The sequence below is a fragment of the Callithrix jacchus genome, chromosome 6 (genome assembly GCF_049354715.1).
Source record: "Callithrix jacchus isolate 240 chromosome 6, calJac240_pri, whole genome shotgun sequence".
Taxonomy (NCBI): domain Eukaryota; kingdom Metazoa; phylum Chordata; class Mammalia; order Primates; family Cebidae; genus Callithrix; species Callithrix jacchus.
The window spans coordinates 149570241-149585801 of NC_133507.1; positions in this window are offsets into that span (position 1 = coordinate 149570241).

The window sequence follows — 15561 nt, forward strand, 5'->3', positions numbered from 1 at the left end:
TAACCCTCGGTGCCTCAAAATGTAGTTATTAGAAGATGGGATCCTTGAAGAGGTAATTAAGTTAAAATGAGACATTGGGTGTGTGGGGGGGGGGTGTCCTAGTCCAATATGACTGGTATTATTTTTTTTACCTGTACCCTCAAACATTTATTTATTTATTTATTTAACTTTACGTTCTGGGACACGTGCTGAACACGCAGGTTTGTTACATAGCTACACATGTGCCATGGTGGTTTGCTGCCCCTATCAACACATCATCTAGGTTTTAAGCCCCACATGCATTAGGTATTTGTTCGAATGCTCTCTCTCCCTTCCCCCCATACCCCCCTGACAGGCCCTGGTGTGTGATGTTCCCCTCCCTGTGTCTACATGTTCTCATTCTTCAACTCCCACTTATGAGCAAGAGCATGTAATGTTTTGTTTTCTGTTCCTGTGTTGGTTTGCTGAGGGTGGTTTCCAGCTTCATCCATGTCCTTGCAAAGGACATGAACTCATTCTTTTTTATGGATGCATAGTCTTCCATGATGTATATGTGTCACATTTTCTTTATCCAGTGACTGGTGTTCTTACAAGAAAAGAAAGGCCCGAGGCCGGCTATTGGCGAGACCAGCTCCTAATACATCAACGTGGGTTTAAGATCTCTCAAAGTGATTGAGTGGTCGGTGAGAAACAGACAAGGAGAAAGGTTTCCTTAAAGCTGGGCCCAGGGGAGATACCACATAATGCTGCTCCAGGGGTGTCTGACATTCCCCTGAAAACCTCATTGTGCTCAACAGTTTTCATTGTGCTCTTTTAATAGGGGAGAGGGAACAAGGTTTCAGTGATAATTATACAAAAAGAATACATTTGCAAAAACTGGTGCACAAAAGTCACAGCATGGTATTATAAAAGCAGAACAATGTAAAGATAACTTTCTGTGTGTCAGACAGAAATCATACACATTGGCAAGGTTGTAGGTTAAACATAAACTTATAATTATCAGCAAGAACATATTGGGCTCACAGCTATGGGGGAACAGGATCTGACACAGGACAACCAGCCTGTCCACAAAAACTGCAAGAGGAGGGGGCCTCCATGCAAGACTGCAGGAGCAGTGCGAGAAGAAAGACTTTTACATCCTTATCTCAACCACAGAGACAGACACCCCTCAATCGTCCATTTATAGGGTCTCCATAAGGGCCACATTCCCCTTCAAGGGCCCTAATCAATATGCCTTTCCTGGGAAAGGAATCCAGGTAATAAACCTCTCTATTACATGTCTGTTTGCAGGCCCCTCTGCAACGAGAAGCCTATTATGTGCTGTCATCTCGCTCTGGCAGTCAAGCTATGTGGTTAGTCCCTTTCACAGAGTTCCTGTTGTTACCAGAACAGATCAGCAGAGCCACAGTTACAAGTTGCAGCTCAGCAGAGCCAAAGTTCTAAGTCACATCTCAGCATTTCACATTATCCTTTATTTTCTCAGATATAATAGATACAGTAAGTAACAAGCATCACAAAGCAAATAACTCGTTTTGGGGAAACCAAATTCTAAGAGAATTTACAGGTTAAAAATCAACAACAATTTCTTCTTATTTCAGATAGCTTAGGTTTTGCCAATTCTTCCACAAGCTTGGGGTTGCTCAGTCACCACAGAGGGGTTCAGAGTATTTCCAGCAGCAGGGGGTTCACAGTATTTCCAGCAGCAGGCAAGTGCACAGAGGAAAGACCCATGTGAGGGCACAGTGGGAAGGTGCCATCTGCCAGCAAGGGAGAGAGACCTCAGAAGAAACCAGACCGGGAGCACCTTGACCTTGGACTTCTAGCCTCCATAACTGTGAGAAAACAAGCAGTTTAAGCGATACAGTCTGGCCTTTTGTTAGGGCAGCCCTACTAAACTAATACAGCAGACAGTCTACTCACTAGGTCTCAAAAATGCACCATGCTTTCTCTTCTCTGTGATTTTACTTTTACTGAACTACTCTAAAATTCCTTTTCCTGTATCTACAACTGGGCGATTTTACCACCTCATACTTTGGAATATACTCCAGATATCATTATTTTCTTCTACTCTTTTTCCGAGTTTCTCCCAATGACCCTCTTGCCCTCCACCCTGGAAAAGATAGGCTTCCCAAATTCCACTCATGCATGCCTATTAATCATCCTCCTCTTGTGAATGTAGGCTAAGATGAAGGAACCATGGGTCATTGGAGGTAACTGGGGTTTGTTTTTAGAATGAAAGAGGCTTATACCCGATTTTAGACTGAGGAGATGGTTCCAGGGGAAAGAGAAATGTTGAAGAATCAGAAGAAAATTGGTATTTGCTAAGCCAGTTCTTTAAGGACAAAGAGGAGGGGTGAAAGAGCAGAAGGAGGGAGGGGCTGACATTATAAGGAGAAACAGCTCCTGTTTTGAGACTGGAGGAGAGGATGTGAGGAAGACAGTTGGTCTTCCTAAATTTGTTAGTTTTTATTCCTAAAATTATTAAGATCATGAACTCCAGAGTGGGAGAAACAAACTCACTCGTCCAAACTCAAAGAACGGAGTCAGAGATCCAGAGAGCAGCGTGAGACTTTTAATGATGATCTCGCCAGATGGGATGTCTGATAGGCAGGCACTCCAGCACAGTTTCAACAAGGAATTTGTCTCGTAGTGTGCAGGTCTTTCCCCTGGTTCCTCTTAGGCTGGGAACTATGGGTCACAATTTTCCCAGATGTCACCTATTGATTGTTGGATATTGACTGGGGCTTCAGGTGGTTGTTTTTCTTTCTTTTTTTTTAGGGTTCTCTTGCTGCATTTTGTTGCAGCCCACAATGCATTGCAATCCTAGTTAGCTCAGGGTCTCCTCGAGTATCTGACTTACGACCTAAGTATCTGGGCAGGCTGATAGCAGAAAAAACAAGCTGTTTTGTAGGCCAGTACACTTTCATCTTAGACTAAAATTTTTGGATAAAGTTTGGATAAACTTTTTTGAATATCCAAACTTTGGTTTGGATAAAGGCAAATAAAGGGGGGCAAGGAGGGGGAGGCTGACAAGCAGGCATTGGCTATCCAAGCAGGAGCCTAGTAAAACTGTTTCTTCTGTAGTTTGCTGACCTAAGCTCATTCAAAGCACTTTGTCTTGGAAATGGGCTACTGCATACATTATTTCCTTCAGGAGCCAGACTTGTGAATTCCTCTATCCTTTGTGCTGGATCTGTGACTTGGATGGCTTTTTATCTCATTCAGTCTTAGTGTTTCCATGTCTACAATGAGTACAAATCCTCACCATCATCGAAGGATCTAATTATAACACATACAAATTACTTAGTACAGAACCCAACAAAAGCAATCATTTTTGTTACTTTTGTCAATGTCCTCCAGCTGAAGACCGCCAGAAACAGGACTATAGTTGAATGAATTTGGTTGATGACACCTTGGAGAGAAAATACACTCCCTGGGAAACCATGGAATGTCTCAGAGAGAATTTTAGAGAGAATTTATTATAGGATGTGCGCTTGCGTTAGGTTAGGTTTAGCCTTTGCTCTTTGCTCTATATTGGATGCTATCAGGAAGTGAAGATAATTCTATATGATGGGGTGCTTCACAAATGATCCATAGGGAAAGCAGACTAGAGCAAAGCTGAAGTTCTAATTAGTAAAGGAGTAGCTGTCACTCGTATCACCAAGAGATGGCGTTATGTAGTCATTTTTTGGCTTGGACAATGCTCATGTTCTTTCTGTATTCAGACATGACTCTAGGGTGGTCTTGCTTTTTTGTCTTGATCTCTACCATGGCCACAGAGTAGTCTTGTTTATGTTGAGGTTCTGTGAAGTTGTGTGTTCAGCAGGAAAACACCAAGGCCTGGCTCTCAGTATCGGGCCAGCAGCAACACAGACCTGAATAATTAATACCTGATGACCTTGCTTTCTGGTGATGTCTGCTGAGAATGAGGTGTTTAAAGACTGAGATGGACATTGGGATTTTTTTTTTCGGAGAGAATAGTCACTGAAGAGGATCATAAAGGGTTGACGGGCAGCGTGAGAGGTGCAGCCAAGGTTTGAGTTGACGGAGTTACTGTAGCGATCAGCATTGTGGTTGTGTGATTCTCTTTTGTGGTGCTTGACTGTGGAGCACTGGTGTGGAGAAGGCACATTCTAACATTGGCCCTGGGCTGGGGGTTTACAAAGAGACCAGGACAAAGGACAGGAGTTCCAAGATAAAAGCGCCAGTGAGCACAGGTCTGTTGGGTTCCTTGTGAGGAATGGGCTATTCAGTGAATAAAGACAATATGAGAAGACTAAGCACCAAGAAAAGAGAAGACTAGAAGTCTTTTGGAGAATTTTCTGAGTAGAAGCCCTGCTGAGTGATGAGAAGATCGTTGGCTGGAAAAAGCCTGGGCCCTTGGAAATAAGGAGGTTGGGGAAAAATGGAAAGCCATGCGAGAAGGCCCAGGCAAGGAGTCTCTGAATTCTCCTTGGACCTCTTTGGATTTGTCAGACATCCTGCTTTTTCCAAGACAGGATGCAGGTGAAGTGACAAGTGTTTCTATCTCTGTCCACGAGGACCATCACTTTTTTCTGTTCAGATAGATAACATTTTCTCATATTCCGTTTTTAAAATCGATTCCACCTCGAGTGCCTTTTAGCACTGGCGTTAGCAGTTTGCTGTATGGGCTACAAAGCAGGTTTGCTGCTGCCCCAGTGTCTCACGGAGATTTTTATGATGGAGCACTTTGTTTTTAACTTCTCTCCCCAGGGCTGTGGCACAAGTTCGTGGAGGAGAGATGAGGTCAGGGAAAAATCCGGCTAGCATACAGCCGCAGTGTTCACAACAGTCTGCTTCCTCTATCAGGGACGCACTGTCTTTGGAATAAGCCTCACAAGACCTGGAAGCTTCCTCTGGACCTGTCATGTCCAGAAAGCCCTGCAGCCTCAGGATAGTTCTTGTCCCTTTTCGAGCTGGTCCCACCACCAAGAAACAAAGTTTCTCTTCTTACTCGGAGCTTCTCTAGAATGTGACATGTTAGAGTGCTCTAAATAGTGAATTAATTCATTGATTGATGGAGTAAATACATCAATGAATTAATGCTGATATGGCTCATGACTTTAGCACTGATATTCAAACTCTGCTTTATGGAGCCTCAGCTATTTTTTAAAGCTCAGTGAGTGAGGAGCTGAGTACATGGAATCCTGTTTTCTACATTGCATTTTAGCCAGAGGAGTGCCACTAAAATACTTTTTTTGGTCCTTGATTTTAGCCTGCAAGTAAAATACATTTGAAGAGAACTTTTTTGACTCTTGTGATAGATAGAGAGCTAGATAGATAGTTAAATATACAGACAGCAAGAAACCACTGGCTGAAAGAATGAAGTTCTGCATTTAATTGTGCAAAATCTGGCTATAATCTATTCTTCCACACTTGTTTTCTCTCACTTGCTCACATGAATTCTTTATCTTGTGTGATGCGTCAAGACATGCCCTTTCTAATCTCTATGCTTTTGTTCCCCCAGTGATTCCCTGGGTTATATTCTAGATCTTCCCCGATCTCCATGGCCAGATGTGCTTACTTCTTATGTCAGGGACCACCCTTTATGCTGCAACCTTTACCTCTTCAACCAGATTGTTCTCCCTTCCTCCCTCCTTCATTCTCTCCCTTCCTTCCTTCCTTATTTCCTCATTTTCTTCTTTTTTTATTCCCTCTCTCCCTCCCTTCCTTCCCTCCTTACTTCCTCCCTCCCTTCCTTCCTTTCTTCCTTCCTTCCTTCCCTTCCTGCCTTTCTGCCTTCCTTGACCCTGCTCTTTGCTCTAGACTTAATACTTTCAGGAAGTAACAATAATTTTATATGATTGGGTATCTTCATAAATTATCCATAGAGAAAGCAGACTAGAGCAAGGTTAGTTATAATTGGTAAAGGAGCAACTGTCACTCATACCAGCCAGGAGAGGGGGCTGTTTAGTCATGTTTGTGGCTTGAACAATGCTCCTGTTCTGTCCAGACGGCTGTAAGGTGATTTTTTCGTTTTGCTCTGTCTTCTGTCTTGGTCCACGTCATAATCACAGAGTAGCCTTGTTTGTGTTGATGGTCACTGGGTGCCTGTTATGGACCAAGCATGTTGCTAGGTGCTGGGATTCATAATAAGGAAGACAAACACCTCTCCCTCATTCATAGTTTACAATTTAGTGAGGGTGGGGCGGGGGCAGTATATCAGCCGAGGTTCAGACAATAAATGGAGTAAAGTAGAAAACATAGAGATTTACTGTAAGGAATTGGCTTCCAGGATTGTGAGGCTGACTAGGCAAGTCTGAAATTCTTAGGGAAGGTCATCAGGATAAGCGTCAGTTGAGACTTGTCCACAGGAGGAATTTCTCATTCTCCTAAGCAGATTTTATTCTTCTCTTAAGGTCTTTTAGCTGACTGAATCAGGCCCATTCAGTCTATGTAAGATAATTGCCCTTACCCAAAGTCAGCTGATTATGGATTTTAATCATCTCTGCAAAATACCTTCATAAGACCCAGTACAGTGGCTCATGCCTATAATCACAACATTTTGGGAGGCTGAGGTGGGAGAATTGTTTGAACCCAGGAGTTGGAGACCAGCCTGGGAAACATAACAAGACCGCGTCTCTACCAAAGATTAAAACAAAATGCCTTCATAGCAACACCTAGATTAGTGTTTGACTGAATAACTGGGGACTTCAGTTTAGCCAGGTTGACACATAACCGACCATCACAGGGAGGGATATTTTAAAAATCATAAGTCTCAGGAAAGAGAAATATATTTTTTAAAAATTCATTTATTATACTTTTATTTGTTTTTCTAAATTTTTTATGTCCATAGGTTTTGGGGAACAGGTGGCGTTGGTTACATGAGTAAGTTCTTTAGTGGTGATTGGTGAGATTTTGGTGCACCCATCACCCGAGCAGTACACACTGAACCCAATTTGTAGTCTTTTTCACTCACCTACCCTCACACTTTCCCCAAAGTCCATCGTATCATTCTTCTGCCTTTGTGTTCTCATAGCTTAGCTCACACATATCGGTGAGAACACACGATGTTTGGTTTTCCCTTCTTGAGTTACTTCACTTAGAACAACAGTCTCCAGTTTCATCCAGGTTGCTGCAAATGCCATTAATTCACTTTTTTTTTTAAATGACTGAGTAGTATTCATTGTGTATATACCACATTTTCTTTATCCACTTGTTGACTGATGGGCATTTGGACTGGCTCCATATTTTTGCAATTGGGAACTGTGCTGCTATAAACATGCGTGTGCAAGTTTCTTCCATATCATGACTTCTTTTCTTCTGGGTAGATATAGTGGGATTGCTGGGTCAAATGGTAGTTCTGCTTTTAGTTCTTTGAGGAATATCCACACTGTTTTCCATAGTGACTGTATTAGTATACATTCCCACCAGCAGTGTGGAAGTGTTCCCTTTTGGCTGCATCTACACCAGCGTCTATTATTTTTTAATTTTTTGATTTATGGCCATTCTTGCAGGAGTAAGGTGGTATTGCGTGATGGTTTTGATGTGCATTTCCGTGATCGTTAGTGATGCTGAGCATTTGTTCACATGTTTGTTGGCCATTTGTATATCTTCTTTCAAGAATTGTCTATTCATGTTCTTAACCCATTTTTTGATGGGATCTTTTTTTTTTTTTGCTAATTTGTTTGAGTTACTTGTTGATTCTGGGTATTAGTTCTTTTTTGGATGTATAGATTGTGAAGATTTTCTCCCATTTTGGGGGCTGTCTGTGTACTCCGCTGACTGTTCCTTTTGCTGTGCAGAAGCTCTTTAGTTTAATTAAATCCCACCTATTTTTTGTTTTTGATGCACTTGTTTTGGGTCCTTGGTCATGAAATCTTTGCCTTAGCCATTGTCTAGAAGGGAAAAAACCCAAGTTGAAAAATTAGACTGTGACCTAAGTTGTTCCAACCGTATTTTAAAAATTGTCAAATAGCTAAACTGAGTACCAAATAATCATTTTTCTTTAATAGTCACACCCACATTGACAGGCCTGGTATATTGCTTTTAGAATAATTGATTTTTTTTTTTTTTTTCTGAGACAGAGTCTCACTCTGGCACCCAGGCTGGAGTGCAGTGGTGTGATTTCTGCTCACTGGAATCTCTGCCTCTCAAGTTCAAGCTCTTCTCCTGCCTCAACCTCCAGAGTAGCTGGATTACAGATGAGCCACCACACCCAGCTAATTTTCATATTTTTAGTAGAGAAGGGGTTTCTCTATGTTGGTCAGGCTGATCTTGAACTCCTGACCTCCAGTCATCCACCCTCCTCGGCCTCCCAAAGTGCTGGGATTACAGGCATGAGCCACTGCACCCAGCCAGAATTGATCTGACTTTAAAGCAAAAGCATCTGTCTCAAAACTACTGTTCAAGTTAAGTAAATTCATTAATTCTGTGTCAACTCAGTATGTTAACATCAAATTAATAAAGTGAAAACTTCAGTTCCTTAGTCACACCAGCCACATTTCGGGTCCTTAATAACCATACGTAACCAGTACCCCCATGTTGGACAGCATGGCTATAGAAGATGTAATATTGCTTCTGCATAGTGCAATCAGATGTATTTACAGCTGTAACTCTAGCCATGTCAAGGCAATGGCCAGGGTCAGGGCAGTTATAGCATTTGCTTGTCCTCTACCTAGCTTGTAAGTCTTATACTTTATGGGCATATTTGTAATCGCCTGATGTGTTCTTGTCTGCTGCACAGATAAGCCCAATCCGCTGAGACAGTGTGATTGCAGTAAAAGAAGAGTTTAGGCTGGGCGTGGTGGCTCACACCTGTAATCCCAGCACTTTGGGAGCCTGAGGGGGTGGATCACAAGGTCAGGAGTCTGAGACCAACCTGGCCAATATAGTGAAATCCTATTTACACTAAAAATACAAAAAATAGCTAGATGTGGTGGTGCTCGCCTGTGATTCCAGCTACTTGGGAGGCTGAGGCAGAAGAATCACTTGAATCCGGGAGGTGGAGGTTTCAGTGAGCCAAGATCAGGCCACTGCACTTCAGCCTGGGTGACAGAGTGAGACTGTCTCAAAAAAAGAAAGAGTTTAATTAGCTTAAGTCTGGACAAGCAGAAAGGCTGGATTTATTACTCAAATCAGTCTCCCTGAGAACTCAGAGGCTAGGGTTTTACGATTTGGTGGGTAAGGGACTAGGAGTGGGTGCTACTGATTGGTTGGTGATGAAATCATAGGGGTATGGAAAATGGTCCTTGTGCACTGAGTCTCCTTCTGGGTAGAGGTGGCCACAGGACCAGTTGAGCCACAAATCACAGATCTAGGTGGGGTCAATCAGTTTCCAGAATGCAAAAGTCTGAAAAAGATCTCAAAGGACCGATTTTAAGTTCTGCCATAGTAATGTTATCTATAGGAGCAATTGAGGAAGTCACAAATCTTGTGACCTCTGGCAACCTGACTCCTGAGTGATAAAGGATTATAGAAATCATGCTTGGCTTGGCATGGTTTCTCACACCTGTAATCCCAGCACTTTGGGTGGCTGAGGCAGCAGGAGCACTTGAGCCCAAGAATTCAAGACCAGTCTGGGCAACATAATGAGACCCCCGTCTGTTAAAAAAAAAAAGAAAGAAAAAGAAAATTTGAAAAGAAAAAAGAACGAAAAAGAAACTACACCTACATTTTAGCAAAATTCAATCCCCTCCAATAATCCTAATCTTATAGTCTTTCATTAGTAAGGAGGGGTTAGGTTTTGGGAGGAACTTTTATTGTTCTTGCTTCAAAATTAAATAAAAAAGTAAATTCCTCCCATGGTTAGCTTGACCTACACCCTACACTTGGGAAAGATTGAGGACAGCCCACTTGCAAGGCTAGAAGTCAGATAGAGTCAGCCATGCTGACTTTCTCTCATTCTTGTCTTTGCAAAGGTGGGCCATACTGACTAATTGCCTGAGCTGTGGGGCCAGACTCCTTGCTAGTCCAGGGCCTTGGACTTGGACCCAAGGCCTTTCTGTGAAAGACACTCAAATATTTGTTCACCAATTTCTAATTTTATTCATTACTTATTTGTAGCATCAAAAATAACGTTTGAATTTTAACTTATTTTACCTTGAGTGAATTTTGTTGCTACACCTCTTAAAAAGAAAATTGAAGGGCTCATTAACTCTTCCATTAACTCCTGAAACATGAATTTGATATACTCTTTTGCACGAATTCAACTTTGTGATTTCTGAAATGGTACCACCTGAAAGCCACCTAAAGCAAGACCAATGAAATGTTATAGGCAGTATTTAAACTAGGACTGACTGTATGTTTGGCTCTGCTCATGTCTCTTCCAACTCTAAAATTTTATGATTTAACGATTTTGGAAATGTGTCAAAGAGAGACTTAGTGTAATTCAAAATAAATTTCAAATCTGAGGTGTCTTGTTTTCCTTTTAGATATTTAGCTCAACAAATATAAAGTTCTGAATCTTAAATATAATTTTCATGTTTTACTCTCTCAGAAACACAGTGGCAAAACACCATGTGGAAATGCATTTCTCAAAGAAAACTGCCCTAAATTACTTCAGCAATGTCTTTTGATAAATCTTTAGCCACCTGTGTATATTATTAAAAGATCAACCAGCAGGAAAGGTATAATTTTATCTGGGTGGAAGTCTTTAGTTTTAAGGTAACAAAGACAGATGAATAACAGCATTTTCAGATACAGCCTCTTCTGCACAATGAGCTTTGACAGAACCCTGCTAGAAATGTATTCTTTGCGCTTGAGTCTTCTGATTAAACTTTCCAGCTTGAAGCAATGGATTCAGGTATTATATTATTTATGCTTCTGCCATAATTCTAAATTGTCCCTTTTAAATCAAGAGCTAGTATATCTTCATAGGAAATGTCAAACTTGTACACACACCCCCATACCATCTAATTATAAAATTGAACACGATCAAAGAGAAGAAACGAAGATAAAAGGAGTTTCTTTAGTACTTAACAGATAAGCCATTTCACTAGTCTCTGTGTATTGTAGCTTTTTGTTTACAAGAATGTTTTTAGTGGAGCAGGGACCTTGCTTATATTTGGTGTTCCCAGGATGCTTGGGTACAGTGATACTTAATAAGCGCTTGTTTAACAAAGTGGCATTCAAGTTAAAGCTCAGTCAAGCAGCCAAATTCCCCTTCCAAGCATTAAGCTATGCTTACAATGTACTTAAAGGATATTTTATGTGGGATTATAAAAAGTTAACACTTCTGGCTTGGTGTGGTGACTCATGCCTCTAATCCTAGCACTTTGGGAGGTGGAGGCGGGCCAATTATTTGAGGTCAGTGGTTCGAGACCAGCCTGGTCAACAAGGTCTCTACTAAAAATTAAAAAAAAAAATTAGCCAGGTGTGGTGGCAGGCACCTATAATACCAGCTACTGGGAGGCTGAGGCAGGAGAATCTCTTGAACCAGGGAGGCAGAGGTTGCAGTGAGCTGAGATCATGCCAGTGCACTCCAGCCTGGGTGACTGAGTGAGACTCTGTCTCAAAAAAAAACAAAGTTAACACTTTTATTCTTCTTTTGTCTGGGTCTAACTATCTTTAGACTTTCTCTCTTCATTCATATTGAGATCTGGATAAGAGGCACATACAAATCACACTTTCTCTTTTATTGCTAGAAAAGGATCTTCAAATGTCAGGCTTCAACTCTAACATGTTTTTCTTCTTCACTGAAACAACTGATGAGAGTTGAAATGACTACTGAATAAGTATTCTCATAAGGGCCTGTTGTTTTCAATGAAAGAAAATATATTTGCAGTTAGCACCAAGGGATTCAGGTCAGGGGAAGGCTACAGCTCTCTTCCTCCCCCAATAGATTGCTTAAGGCCCCTTTAGATAAACATAAAAGACTCATAAAATCAGTATGTTTCACTTCAAGAACAGCTCTTTTTCCTACTAAGACGCTCCTACTACTATATGGAAATTCTGGGGATGTCAATGTTTGTATGCCCAACTGAGTATCTGTTATAAAATACATTTTCCCCAAGCCCCCACATTAATAGTTTCTGACATATAAAAAATTATTGCTGAGTTCAGATCTAATTAATTGAGGACATTTAGGAAGGCTAATTTGAAAGTATATAACATGGCTAAGTTTTGTGTCCCCATGGATCCCATATGCCAAGGGAGAGACCAGGTGGAGGTGACTGGATCATGGGGGTGGTTCCCCCATGCAGTTCTCATGATAGTGAGTGAGTTCTCATGAGACCTGATGGTTTTGTAAAACGCTCTGCCCCCTTTGCTTGGCACTTCTTCCTGCCACTTTGTGGAGAAAGTGCTTTGCTTCTTCTTTGCCTTCTGCCATGATGGTAAGTTTCCTGAGGCCTCCCCAGCCATGCTGAACTGTGAGTCAATTAAGCTGTTTTCCTTTATAAATTATCCAGTCTCAGGCAGTTCCTTATATCAAGGAACTAAAAAATGAACTAATACAGTAAATTGTCACTGAGATAGTGGGGCACTGCTTTAAGGATACCCCAAAATGTGGAAGCAACTTTAGAACTGGGTAACAAGCAGAGGTTGGAAAAATTTGGAGGGCTCAGAAGACAGGAAGATGTGACTTGTTGAATGACTTTGACCAAAATGCTGATAATGATGTAGACAATGAAATCCAGGCTGAGGTGGTCTCAGATGGAGATGAGGAACTTGCTGGCAACTGGAGTAAATGTCACTCTCGCTATGCTTTAGCAAAGAGACTGGCAGTATTTGCCCCTGCCCTAGAGACCTGTTGAAACTTGAACTTGAGAGAGATGATTTAAGGTATCTGGCAGAAGAAATTTCTAAGAAGCAAAGTGTTCAAGAGGTGATTTGGTTGCTGTTAAAATAATTCAGCTTTATTTATTCACAAAGATATGGTTTGGAATGGAACTCGTGTTTGAAAGGGAAGCGGAGCATAAAAATTTAGAAAATTTGCAGCCTAACAATGAAATACAAAAGAGAAACCCATTTTTCTGAGGAGAAATTCAAGCCTGCTGCAGAAATTTGCATAAGTAAGGAGGACCCAAATGTTAATTGCCAGGACAATGGGAAAATGTCTCCAGGGCATGTCAGAGATCTTTGCAGCAGCCCCTCCCATCACAGGCCTGGAGGGCTAGAAGGAAAAAATGGTTTTATGGGCATGGCCCAGGGCTTCCCTACTCTGTACAGCCTAGTGACTTGTCACCCTGCATCTTAGCCACTTTAGTCATAGCTAAAAGGGTCCAAGGTACAGCTCAGACTCTGGCTTTAGAGGTGTGCTGCAGGGGTGGAGCCTTCATGGAGAACCTCTGCTAGGGCAGTGTGGAAGGGACATGTGGAGTGTAGGACCCCACACAGAATCTCCATTGGGGCACTGTCTAGTGAAGCTGTGAGAAGAGGTCCTCCATCCTTCAGACACCAGATGGTAGGTCCATTGACAGCTTGCACCATGCACCTAGAAAAGCCACAGACACTCAATGCCAGCCCATGAAAGCAGCCAGGAAGGGGGGTATACCCTGCAAAGCCACAGGAGTGGAGCTGCCCAAGGCCATGGGAGCCCACCTCCTGAATTAGTGTAACCTCAAAGTGAGACATGGAGCAAAGGAGATCATTTCAGAGCTTTAACATTTGACTGCCTCACTGGATTTCAAACTTGCCTGTAGCACCTTTGTTTTGGCCAATTTGTCGTCTTTGGAACAGCTGTATTTACCCAATGCCTGTAGCCCAAAAAACCTGCTTTTGATTTTACAGGCTTATAGGTGGAAGAGATTTGCCTTATCTCAGATGAGAATTTAAAACTTGGACTTTTGAGTTAAAGCTGGAATGAATTAGGACTTTGAGGCCAGGTATGGTGGCTCATGCCTGTAATCCCAGCAATTTGGGAGGCCAAGGCAGGCAGATTACTTGAGGTCAGGAATTTGAGGTAAGCCTGGTCACATGGTGAAACCGCATCTCTACAAAAATACAAAAAATTAGCTGGACATGGTTGTGCGTGCTTGTAATCTCAGCCGCTTGGGAGGCTGAGGCAGGAGAATCACTTGAAGCTAGGAGGCAGAGACTGGAGTGAGCTGAGATCACACTGCTGCACTCTAGCCTGAGCAACAGAGTGAGACTCCATCTCAAAAAAAAAAAAAAAGACTTTGGAAGAACATTGGGAAATAGTGATATTGATTTTTCAGAGCATGTCTCCTCAAAATAGTTCAGATCTTCTGTCATCACAATCTTAATTGGAGAAAACTTTGACTTAGAATTTAAACATCTTTTTAAGTTTTTGACATGGTTTGGCTGTGTCCCTGCCAAAATGTCATCCTGAATTTCCACATGTTGTGGGAGGGACCCGGTGGTGGGAGGTAACTGAATCATAGGGGCACGTCTTTCCTTTGCTGTTCTCATGATAGTAAGTCTCATGAGATCTGATGGCTTTAAAAAGAGGAGTTCCCATGAACAAGTTTTTTCTCTTTGTCTGCTGCCATCCATGTAAGACATGACTTACACCTCCTTGCCCTCCGCCACGATTGAGGCTTCCCTAGCCATGGGAAACTCCAAGTCCAATTCAACCTCTTTCTTTAGTAAACTGCCCAGTCTTGGGTATGTCTTTGTCAGAAGCATGAAAACAGCCTAATACACTGAGGAAAGGGAGAGATAAATATATTTACATTTGCCATTAAATACCTAATATGTGGCAAGTGATTTGTAAAGGTTATCACTTTTAAACTTTGCAACTGCTCTGGAATTTAAGAACCTAACTAACCAACACTAAATAACTAGTGATGACAGCACAGTTCTGAACCCTAAAATGTCAGCTTTAAAATCTTGTACACTTTCCAATACACCATACTACCTCCACTAGTTAAGAATTACCCCTCACTTTGAAATGTAATATAGATGGCCTTGAGATGCCAAAAGTGAGTATCTATAGTCTATAACTACGTCTATATCTATCATTTTTTAATGTTTAATATCTTTTTTTTTCTTGATTTTATAATTTCTTGAGAGTAGAGTCAATGTTTCATGCTCTGTGTATCTGCTGCAAACATTGGTTAGACTTGTCAGGAACACAGTGCCTTGATGGTATCTGATAGAGTAATTGCTTACAGTTCATCGTTAATCCCCAGGCTTCTTCATTTTCTGGGTTCAAATAAGGTCAATATTAATAACAATTGCTCAAATTCCACTGTCTTCTTATCTTCACTTGTATTCTGAAGGACCTCAATTTAAAATCTCTCCTAACGACTTATAGTGGCCCCTGGAGGTGTTTCATGTTAGTGCGGAGTTAAGATGTTTAGTTCTAGACTGCCTTGACTATGTCCTTTGATTGAACCTGAGGAATACCAGTCACTCCGTAATATGGTTTGGCTCTGTGTCCCCACCCAAATCTCATCTTGAATTGTGCTTCCATAATTCCCATGTGTTGTGGGAGGGACCTAGTAGGAGGTAACTGAGTCATGGGGACTGGTCTTTGTGATAGTGAATAAGTGAATAAGTCTCATGAGAACTGATTGTTTTAAAAAGGAGAGTTTCCCTGCATGAGATCTCTCTTATCTTGTCTGCTGCCAAGGTGAAGGTGGCTTTCACCTTCTGCCATAATTATGAGACCTCTCCAGCCACTTGGAACTGTAAGTCCATTAAAACCTCTTATTC